Raw genomic sequence first — 10,000 nt, 5'->3', positions numbered from 1 at the left:
TCCATGAAAAAGAGTCAAACTGACCACAGAGCTGATCCTGATCGTTCACATGTTCGGACGTTGGTTCTGTTTTCTTTCAACGGAGCGTTTGGACTCGGAAATCTTATTTTGAAAGGGTGTTAGGATTGCTTAACTACATGGGACCAAACCACTCCCCTTATCTCTCCCCAAGTCTCACCCGCAGTCTTCTGCAGTGTTTTTGTTTTGGTTTTTGTTGTTATGTTTTGCCCTTTTAATAGTTTTTTTATTTATTCTTTCAGAAGAAACAATGAAAACGATGCCGTAGGTGGTTTCAGCTTCAGATTTGTGTGTGATACAAAGTCTCAGAACCATCTTTGAGCTACAGGCAGCGACTCCACGACTTCCCAAAGCCGTTTGTGAACGCTGATGCTAAAGAACTCGTTCTACTTTGAGTCGTGTGCGTTCCACACGTGGTCGACCGTCTCCCTCGCCTCAGCCGACTGCATCCTCCAAAACAAACCTCTTCCCTGTCTCAGTGATAGCATTAAAATGATCTGTAGAGTTGTGTGTTCGCACTGGAGTCAGGCCAACGCGGAGGGTCAGAGCCCCCCCCCCCCTCCCCTCCGCCCGTCCTGCGTTAAATCACCAGACGCCTTAAAACCGAGCAGAAGTCAAACCCAGTGATGATCACAGCAATAAAACCATGAGTAATGAGCCTCAGTTAGTCAGTTATTACGGTTTCCCAGCATCCATCGCCCGAGCCGTAAAAACCTCGACCGCCTCCGACACAAACGAGCCGAGGAATCATCGTTAGCCACCTGCTGCACTGCAGCTGTGCTCTGCTTTAGCTGCTCATCTTCCTGTTCCTGTTTCACGAGGCGACACTTTTTAAACCTGCGTGAATATGAAGTTCATCTCAAACTGCAAAGAGTCCAAAATAACTAAAGATGCTACAGACAGGTGGGTCTAATATAAACATCCATGCACGATAGAGACGAGTGTGAGATCAGTGTGAGGCGAGTGTGAGACGAGTGTGAGACGAGTGTGAGACGAGTGTGAGACGAGTGTGAGACCCGGGTGAGGCGAGTGTGTGACGAGTGTGAGATGAGTGTGAGACGAGTGTGAGACGAGTGTGAGATCAGTGTGAGGCGAGTGTGAGATCAGGATGAGACGAGTGTGAGACGAGTGTGAGACCAGTGTGAGACGAGTGTGAGACGAGTGTGAGACGAGTGTGAGATCAGTGTGAGGCGAGTGTGAGATCAGTGTGAGGCGAGTGTGAGACGACTGTGAGACGAGTGTGAGACGAGTGTGAGACGAGTGTGAGACGAGTGTGAGACCAGGGTGAGGTGTGTGTGAGAGGAGTGTGAGGTGTGTGTGAGACGAGTGTGAGACGAGTGTGAGATGAGTGTGAGCCGAGTGTGAGGTGTGTGTGAGGTGAGTGTGAGGTGTGTGTGAGGTGAGTGTGAGGTGTGTGTGAGGTGTGTGTGAGGTGTGTGTGAGGTGTGTGTGAGCGCTCTCTCACACCTGACGCAGATGAAACCTGACGGCTTCGCTCTGCAGCCGGAGGAGGCGAACGCTCCCCGGGGGATGGTGGAGGTCAGAGTCTCCGGGCGCCACGGAGCATTACAGCCGTCTGGGTCCGGGGGTGGACGAGAGAGAGAGAGAGGGAGGGGGAGAGAGAGAGAGAGAGAGAGAGAGAGAGAGAGAGAGAGAGAGAGAGAGAGAGAGAGAGAGAGAGAGAGAGAGGGAGAGAGAGAGAGAGATGGAGGGAGAAATACGCTGATAGCAGCAGGAGAATCTGATCTGGTGTTTGGGGTAATTGTGCTCCGGAGGAAGACACCAGAGCTCATCCACGCGGCGGCGGCGGCGGTGGCGGCGGCGGCAGCAGTAGTGGCGGTGGCGGCAGCGTCCTCGATGGAGTGAGAGATAACAAAGCGTGCAGCAAACATGAAACACAAGATCATCAGTGAGAGTTTGTGACGACCTGAAATCTGAGAACTCTCTGAAAAAACCATTGTGCGGCTGCTGAGGACGCACGGATCGACGCGCAGATCGACGCGCGGCGCTTCTCCGCCCTCACACTCCCGGGTCGTATCACGTTCGTTACACGTTTCCTGTTGTGTTTGAATATGAACGCTTTGTTGCACGTTTCCAGAGCAGATGTGTGAACGTTTAATAATAAAAACAGGTTCAATGGTTTTTACTTTATCTCCTTTTTGGTGTGTGTGTGTGTGTGTGTGTGTGTGTGTGTGTGTGTGTGTGTGTGTGTGTATGTTTGTGTGTGTGTGTGTGTGTGCGTGTCAGTGTTGCTGAAGTGCACATTTACAAACATTTAATTTAAAAATATGAACAAACAGATAAAACATAAAACATGAAACTTCCACAGTCAATTTTTAGTCATTTTGCATCTTTTTGTGGTGGTTTTGCATCTTTTTTAGTCATTTTGCATCTTTTTGTGCTGGTTTTGCATCTATTTTTAGCCATTTTGCATCTTTTTGTGGTGGTTTTGCATCTATTTTTAGCCATTTTGCATCTTTTTGTGGTGGTTTTGCATCTATTTTTAGCCATTTTGCATCTTTTTGTGGTGGTTTTGCATCTATTTTTAGTCATTTTGCATCTTTTTGTGGTGGTTTTGCATCTATTTTTAGACATTTTGAATCTTTTTGTGCTGGTTTTGCATCTTTTTTAGTCATTTTGCATCTTTTTGTGCTGGTTTTGCATCTATTTTCAGTCATTTGGCGTCCCTTCATGCCCATTTTGCATCCCTTTAGTCAGTTTTTTGTCTCTTTGTGGTCAGTTTTGGTGGTTTTGCTGCTGCCGGGGGAAAACGATGAGTCGACAAAGAAAAGATGTTTCAGGAAGAGCAAAACAACAGACGCAGCAGAATTCAAACGTCAGCTTCTGAACGAGCTGAGACATGAGAGCGTCAGAGAGGACGTGTCCACACACACACACACACGTCCCTCACACACACACCTCACACACTCACACACACACACGTCCCTCACACACACACACACACACGTCCCTCACACACGTCCCTCACACACTCACACACGTCCCTCACACACGTCCCTCACACACGTCCCTCACACACGTCCCTCCCACAAACACGTCCCTCACACACACACCTCACACAAGTCCCTCACACACACACACTCACACACGTCTCTCACACACACACCTCACACAAGTCCCTCACACACACACACTCACACAAGTCCCTCACACACACACCTCACACAAGTCCCTCACACACACACCTCACACAAGTCCCTCACACACACACACACTCACACACGTCTCTCACACACTCACACAGGTCCCTCACACACGTACCTCACACACTCAAAGACTCAAAGACTCAAAGACTCACATCATCAAAAAGGCCACGGCTGTCTCAGTGATTCTCTTTTGAGTCTTTGAGTCTTTGAATCTTTGCGTTTGTCAGAGCAGAGGAGGTTTGAGTCGCCTGCTCGTGAACTCCTCACACTCACACTCACACTCACACTCACACTCACACTCTGCTGCGGTGTTTCCCTGCTGCCGTGCACCGCCACCAAACCACTGTCGCCCCGCGGACTCCGCTGCAGACACGTTTAGAGTCCCTCATCACTAACGAGCGTCACACGGAGCCTCGGGTCTCTAACTCCACCTCGTCCCCCTCCTCTTCAGGAAGCGTCCGCGCTCACACTTCAGAAAGTTTCAGTGAGTTTCACGAGTCGTTCGCACGGATTCACACGAACCGGACACGAGCACGAGGACAGGAAGACACAGATGTGATGTGCACCTGCTGCTGCTGCTGCTGCTGCCGCTGCTGCTGTTGTTGTTGTAGAAGTGATGGGGGAGATGTGGGAATCACACGCCGTGCATTCTGGGAAGGCGGCGTCCTGTCAAGCTCGTCCTGAACGAGGCCAAAGTTCAGCAGCGATCTGCAGCCTAACTGCTGACGCCCCTCTCTCTCTCTCTCTCTCTCTGTGTGCACACATGCTCGCTCGACCTGACTCCCAGCCTCCACTGCAGCTCTCCTTTCACTCTCTCCACACTGTTGTTATGGTAACCAGCACTTTGGTACCACAGCGTTTCACTCCTGTAACAGGAGCTTCAACCTGATACTTACGCAAACCTGAGATTCCCTCACAGAGTGACAGGGGGGCCTCCAGGGGGGCTCCAGGGGGCCTCCAGGGGGGCTCCAGGGGGGGCTCCAGAGGGGCTCCAGGGGGGGCTCCAGGGGGGCTCCAGAGGGGCCTCCAGAGGGGCTCCAGAGGGGGCACACATGATAAAGACAATTACCAGCATTCATCATAGGTGTAGTAGTGAAGTGGTGGTTTTGCATCTATTTTTAGTCATTTTGCATCTTTTTGTGGTGGTTTTGCATCTATTTTTAGTCATTTTGCATCTTTTTGTGGTGGTTTTGCATCTATTTTTAGTCATTTTGCATCTTTTCGTGGTGGTTTTGCATCTATTTTTAGTCATTTTGCATCATTTTGTGCTGGTTTTGCATCTTTTTTTAGTCATTTTGCTTCTTTTTGTGGTGGTTTTGCATCTATTTTTAGTCATTTTGCATCATTTTGTGCTGGTTTTGCATCTTTTTTTAGTCATTTTGCTTCTTTTTGTGGTGGTTTTGCATCTATTTTTAGTCCTGTTGTGGCGCTGGTTCGAGTCCTTCCTCCTCTTCACAGATCTGTTCCTGCTCCTTCAGCCTCTGTCCCACTCTCCTCTCTTTCCCTTCATGTGTCACGGTGAAGTGCTGCCGATGCTTCACATTCAGTGGGTGAAGAGCGTGAGCAACAACAAGACCCACTGAAGTGCCCTTGAGCAAGACACTCAGCACCCAGAGAGCTGCGGTGAAGCTGCAGCAGACGCGTCGCGTCGACGTCGGGAACAGAACTCTGAGTGGTTTTGCATTAATGATGCTGAACAACATGAACTTAAGAAGAAGTTTAGACACAAAAGGAGACGGTTAAGTTTAGACCACTAAAGGAGACGGTTAAGTTTAGTCTAAAGGAGACGGTTAAGTTTAGACCACTAAAGGAGACGGTTAAGTTTAGACTAAAGGAGACGGTTAAGTTTAGACACTAAAGGAGACGGTTAAGTTTAGACCACTAAAGGAGACGGTTAAGTTTAGTCTAAAGGAGACGGTTAAGTTTAGTCTCTAAAGAAGACGGTTAAGTTTAGACACTAAAGGAGACGGTTAAGTTTAGTCTCTAAAGAAGCCGGTTAAGTTTAGACACTAAAGGAGACGGTTAAGTTTAGTCTCTAAAGAAGACGGTTAAGTTTAGACACTAAAGGAGACGGTTAAGTTTAGACTAAAGGAGACGGTTAAGTTTAGTCTCTAAAGAAGACGGTTAAGTTTAGACACTAAAGGAGACGGTTAAGTTTAGACCACTAAAGGAGACGGTTAAGTTTAGTCACTAAAGGAGACGGTTAAGTTTAGTCACTAAAGGAGACGGTTAAGTTTAGTCTCTAAAGGAGACGGTTAAGTTTAGACACTAAAGGAGACGGTTAAGTTTAGTCACTAAAGGAGACGGTTAAGTTTAGTCTCTAAAGGAGACGGTTAAGTTTAGACACTAAAGGAGACGGTTAAGTTTAGACTAAAGGAGACGGTTAAGTTTAGTCACTAAAGGAGACGGTTAAGTTTAGTCTCTAAAGGAGACGGTTAAGTTTAGACACTAAAGGAGACGGTTAAGTTTAGACCACTAAAGGAGACGGTTAAGTTTAGTCACTAAAGGAGACGGTTAAGTTTAGTCACTAAAGGAGACGGTTAAGTTTAGTCTCTAAAGGAGACGGTTAAGTTTAGACACTAAAGGAGACGGTTAAGTTTAGTCACTAAAGGAGACGGTTAAGTTTAGTCTCTAAAGGAGACGGTTAAGTTTAGACACTAAAGGAGACGGTTAAGTTTAGACTAAAGGAGACGGTTAAGTTTAGTCACTAAAGGAGACGGTTAAGTTTAGTCTCTAAAGGAGACCGTTAAGTTTATATTGTTTATATTATAATGTTGTATATTCTTGAGTAAAGTTTGAGTGAAGCAGCCTCGGTGCAAAAGAATCGTTTTATTTTTGAGGCCGGAGAAAAACAAATCAATTTTATTTGCAGAAAAGCCTGAAAATCTAAATGAATGTTGGTAAAAGTGTGATGAAGGAATTCAAAATCATCATTTATTCATGGATTCATCAAATCAGCTGCTGATCGTCTCTTTTTCATTTACAGACGTCTGTTGCTCCCCGCGGAGCCTCCGCAGAGCCACCGCGGAGCCACCGCAGAGCCACCGCGGAGCCACCGCGGAGCCACCGCAGAGCCACCGCGGAGCCACCGCAGAGCCACCGCAGAGCCTCCGCGGAGCCACCGCAGAGCCACCCGGTGAAAACAAACAGGCGTGCGTGCAGAGGGTTTCCCTGCCCGCGATGTCCACTGTCACTTTGGCAGCGAGTCAGAGCGAACGTCAGAACCCCAGCGTTTGTCAGACGGCAGAGCTGAAACGAGGCCAAACGGCGCCGGAGCAGGAGGAAAGCGCCGCCGGCTGAGATCATTAATGACTGACATAACATCATAACTGTCAGAGGAAAAGCCCTCAGAGCGCCAGAGACGAGCGCAGCTGCTGGTCTCAGATCAGTCGGGATCACAGGGAAACAGACTTCAGGAGGAGTTAAAGGTCAAAGGTCAAAGGTGAAACTGTTTCTCACGCGCGCGACATTAAAGTGTTTCAGCGCCTGATTCACACTGAAGCATCGAGGAGCGTTTCCCGTCAGGCTGCAGGAAAACTCACTTCTAAGGCTACGTCCACATGATGGAAAACGTGCTAAAGTGCCCTCTAGGAGCATAAACGTGTGCTAAAGTGTCCTCTAGGAGCATAAATGTGTGCTAAAGTGTCCTCTAGGAGCATAAACGTGTGCTAAAGTGCCCTCTAAGAGCCAAAACATGTGCTAAAGTGCCCTCTAGGAGCATAAACGTGTGTTAAAGTGTCCTCTAGGAGCATAAACGTGTGCTAAAGTGCCCTCTAGGAGCATAAACGTGTGTTAAAGTGTCCTCTAGGAGCATAAACGTGTGCTAAAGTGTCCTCTAGGAGCATAAACGTGTGTTAAAGTGTCCTCTAGGAGCCAAAACATGTGCTAAAGTGTCCTCTAGGAGCATAAACGTGTGCTAAAGTGCCCTCTAGGAGCCAAAACATGTGCTAAAGTGTCCTCTAGGAGCATAAACGTGTGCTAAAGTGCCCTCTAGGAGCCTAAACGTGTGCTAAAGTGTCCTCTAGGAGCCTAAACGTGTGTTAAAGTGCCCTCTAGGAGCCTAAACGTGTGCTAAAGTGTCCTCTAGGAGCCTAAACGTGTGCTAAAGTGTCCTCTAGGAGCCAAAACATGTGCTAAAGTGTCCTCTAGGAGCCAAAACGTGTGCTAAAGTGTCCTCTAGGAGCCTAAACGTGTGCTAAAGTGTCCTCTAGGAGCCTAAACGTGTGCTAAAGTGCCCTCTAGGAGCCAAAACATGTGCTAAAGTGTCCTCTAGGAGCATAAACGTGTGTTAAAGTGTCCTCTAGGAGCATAAACGTGTGTTAAAGTGTCCTCTGGGAGCATAAACGTGTGCTAAAGTGTCCTCTAGGAGCCTAAACGTGTGTTAAAGTGTCCTCTAGGAGCATAAATGTGTGCTAAAGTGTCCTCTAGGAGCATAAATGTGTGCTAAAGTGTCCTCTAGGAGCATAAACGTGTGTTAAAGTGTCCTCTAGGAGCATAAACGTGTGCTAAAGTGTCCTCTAGGAGCATAAACGTGTGTTAAAGTGTCCTCTAGGAGCCAAAACGTGTGCTAAAGTGTCCTCTAGGAGCATAAACGTGTTAAAGTGTCCTCTAGGAGCATAAACGTGTGCTAAAGTGTCCTCTAGGAGCATAAACGTGTGTTAAAGTGTCCTCTAGGAGCCAAAACGTGTGCTAAAGTGTCCTCTAGGAGCATAAACGTGTTAAAGTGTCCTCTAGGAGCATAAACGTGTGCTAAAGTGTCCTCTAGGAGCATAAACGTGTGTTAAAGTGTCCTCTAGGAGCCTAATCGTGTGTTAATGTGTCCTCTAGGAGCATAAACGTGTTAAAGTGTCCTCTAGGAGCATAAACGTGTGCTAAAGTGTCCTCTAAGAGCATAAATGTGTGCTAAAGTGTCCTCTAGGAGCATAAACGTGTGTTAAAGTGTCCTCTAGGAGCCAAAACGTGTGCTAAAGTGCTCTCTAGGAGCATAAACGTGTGTTAAAGTGTCCTCTAGGAGCATAAACGTGTGTTAAAGTGTCCTCTAGGAGCCAAAACGTGTGCTAAAGTGTCCTCTAGGAGCATAAACGTGTTAAAGTGTCCTCTAGGAGCATAAACGTGTGCTAAAGTGTCCTCTAGGAGCCAAAGGCCCAATTTCAGGAGCCCGGTCCATATTCAACAGAAGGATCCAGAGAACAAAGAGTTAGTGAGCGGCTTGCTCCATAGCTGCTCATCTCATCCGTGGATGCCTCCATGTTGTTTACACCTCCTGACGCGGCAACAGCACCTCATTAACTACCACGGTATCAGGCTCCACAACAACCCCCCCCCCCCCCCCAATAAAATCACCAATGACTCTCTCTCTCTCTCTCTCTCTCGTCCGAACACTAAGACCAATGTTAGAGCACAGCGTTGTCACAATCACTATTCAGCTACGGACAGGAAGGGTTATTTTAAAATGTTGACGTATTTTCTTGGTGTTCTATTAATTTAGTAACTCATGTTGGGGCCCTTCTGTGTGGAGTTTGCATGTTGTCCCCGTGTCTGCGTGGGTTTTCTCCGGGTTCTCCGGTTTCCTCCCACAGTCCAAAGACGTGCAGGTGTTGGGTTCATTGATGACTCTAAATCACCCGTAGGTGTGAATGGTTGTCTGTCTCTGTTCGTCTCTATGTGTCCTGTGATAGACTGCCGTCCTGTCCAGGGTGGACCCCGCCTCACGGCCGATGTCAGCTGGGATCGGGTCCAGCCCCCCCCACGACCCCGACAGGGACAAGAGGATGAAGATGAATGAATGAATGAATGAATGATTCGAGCACAGAGAGCTGGAGAAGCTCAGTTTGAGGATCGGAGCCCCGAATGATTCAAAACTGAACGTTTTAGATTCAGAAACTCTAAAAACAAACGTATTTCTGACTCCACGTTCATCTCTGCTCTTCACTGCGACACAAATGAACGCAGAGTTTCTTACACACTGTAAAAAATCAGATTAAAGTCGTCACATACACGAGAACTGGGCTGATTTATGAATAAAACAGTTAAATAAATGATGATTTACTCATAAAAGAGTTAAATAAATGTTGATTTACTGATAAAACAGTTTAATAAATGATGATTTACTAATAAAACAGTTAAATAAATGATGATTTACTAATAAAACAGTTAAATAAATGATGATTTATGAATAAAACAGTTAAATAAATAATGATTTATTAATAAAACAGTTAAATAAATGATGATTTACTCATAAAAGAGTTAAATAAATGATGATTTATGAATAAAACAGTTAAATAAATGATGATTTATGAATAAAACAGTTAAATAAATGATGATTTACTCATAAAAGAGTTAAATAAATGAGGATTTATGAATAAAACAGTTAAATAAATGATGATTTATGAATAAAACAGTTAAATAAATAATGATTTATTAATAAAACAGTTAAATAAATGATGATTTACTCATAAAAGAGTTAAATAAATGATGATTTACTAATAAAACAGTTAAATAAATGATGATTTATGAATAAAACAGTTAAATAAATAATGATTTATTAATAAAACAGTTAAATAAATGATGATTTACTCATAAAAGAGTTAAATAAATGATGATTTACTAATAAAACAGTTAAATAAATGATGATTTATGAATAAAACAGTTAAATAAATGATGATTTATGAATAAAATAGCTCAATAATCGCTGATACTCGGCCGTTTGAACTAGAAAGGTAAAGACAGTAAATTATTCCATGTTCAGGACTTTTTATATGATAGGAGCCTTTTATAAAGCTACGATTTACGGTGCCACAATATGAGTTATACAC

General features: G+C 45.4%; 1 protein-coding gene across 1 annotated transcript in view; it reads right to left on the bottom strand.

Annotated features, from left to right (window-relative positions):
* kcnq3 (potassium voltage-gated channel, KQT-like subfamily, member 3) overlaps positions 1 to 10,000 on the bottom strand; it is a gene marked incomplete at both ends in the record, with an annotated part of 80,585 nt that overhangs the window by 69,726 nt on the left and 859 nt on the right. The gene's annotated exons all lie outside the window — the stretch shown is intronic.

This window comes from Echiichthys vipera (assembly GCF_963691815.1).
Source record: "Echiichthys vipera genome assembly, chromosome: 15".
NCBI classification, from domain to species: Eukaryota; Metazoa; Chordata; class Actinopteri; order Perciformes; family Trachinidae; genus Echiichthys; species Echiichthys vipera.
The sequence above is the reverse complement of the archived record's forward strand: the minus strand, read 5'-3'. Positions and strand labels throughout refer to the sequence as shown.